We start from the raw sequence: 1,660 nt of genomic DNA, 5'->3' as shown, positions 1-1,660 counted from the left end.
ATTAATTTTTTCAAACTATTCTTTAAAATTTTAAGCTCTCTTTAGAACATTGTTTTTTTTTCAAATTATGTTTCATGGGATAGTTTTAAAAATTATTTCACTTGTTTGGCTCAAAGGGGCTTATCAAAGGATGATCCTAATTGGGTTTGGACTTTTTGGCCTTTGGTTCAACTAATGAAGGAACATGCCTTGATCATTTCTTATCATTTTTATGCAATTAAGAGATTTAGAGACTCAAACAAGTTTAATTAGACAAATCAAATGTTGATTCTCACTTTGATTCTCACGTGTGTTTGCCTCACTCCCTCACTTGTTTTGGTTTTACACTTTTTTGATTTAAAAGATGTTTGCAAAGATCTTGTTACCCAAAATTGAATTTTCAATTTGCAAAAATTTGAAGTTATGACATTATATGATGTTTTCACAAAAGTATAACATATATCTCATTTTACTCACTCAAAGCTTAATTCAAAGTATGTTTAGCATTTTCTAATCATGTGATCATGTTTCAAGAATTTGTTTGAGCCATTTTCATTTCGGTTTTTAAATGTTTTGAGTTTTTGAACAAACAAATTTAGTTTTTAAATATTTACACAATCTAAACAAAACTATTTTAAATTACGTCAAGTTTTCGTTTTAGCCATTTTGATGTGTATGCTACTTTTTAGTGTATTTAGCTTGAGCAAAATGATTTTGGAGTAATTTCTTTTGATTAGTGCCTTTGTGGGTACACGTGTTGGAATGATAAACTACTTGCTGGTCAGTGTACATGAAGCTCCCCCATCACGATAATTGTGTTCTCTTTGTAGAAGACTGTGTCATGATTGTTACTAGTTATTTTTAAGTTTCAAACCTACGTTGATGCAACATTGTCAACTTATGTTATTTTAGTCTCAAATTTTGTTGGGAATATGCTTTAATTTCATGGATTGCTGCTCCCTAGTAGTTTATCGATCATTTTGCTGTAAGTATAAAATCATTTTTACTCAGGTTTCACATAATTGCTACTTCCTACAAGTTTATTGGTCATTAAAAGCTTAAAAGTTATTTTTATAAGTTTATTACTCTTTTAATTTAAAAGTGGTTATAAAAAACACTTTTTAAAAGTGTTTGTTAAATAAAATATTTTAAAAAAAAGTGGTTTTAAAAAAAATTATTTTTTAAAAGTGTTTTAATATTTTATTTAATCTTTTTTTTAAAATTGATATTTAAAAATGCTTTATTAAATATTAATTTTTAGAATAATTTTTTCCTTCACATAATGCTTTATTAAACATTTTAGTTTGAATTTAAAAAAATGGGTTGGATATCCATCCATCCAATCCATTAAAATGGATACATGGATGGAATGGATGGATTGGAATCCATTGGATATGGATGGATTGGATAGTTTAAAAATATGATGTAATGGATTTATATGGATTGATGGATACTTTTTCATCCATCCATTACGATCCAAATCCAAATCCACCCAAACTCATCCAATTGCAACCCTAATGCAATATGGTGGACTAATGCCTTTGAGATCTTTTAATGTCTATCCAAGTGCTGCTTGATGCTTCTTCAAGACTTGTATTAGTTTTTCTTCCTCCAAATTGGACAACTTATTATTGATGATTACAGGATTGTTGGCTTATCCATCTAAGAAAGCATACTTTAA

Source organism: Lupinus angustifolius, chromosome LG11, assembly GCF_001865875.1.
Source record: "Lupinus angustifolius cultivar Tanjil chromosome LG11, LupAngTanjil_v1.0, whole genome shotgun sequence".
NCBI classification, from domain to species: Eukaryota; Viridiplantae; Streptophyta; class Magnoliopsida; order Fabales; family Fabaceae; genus Lupinus; species Lupinus angustifolius.
The sequence above is the reverse complement of the archived record's forward strand: the minus strand, read 5'-3'. Positions refer to the sequence as shown.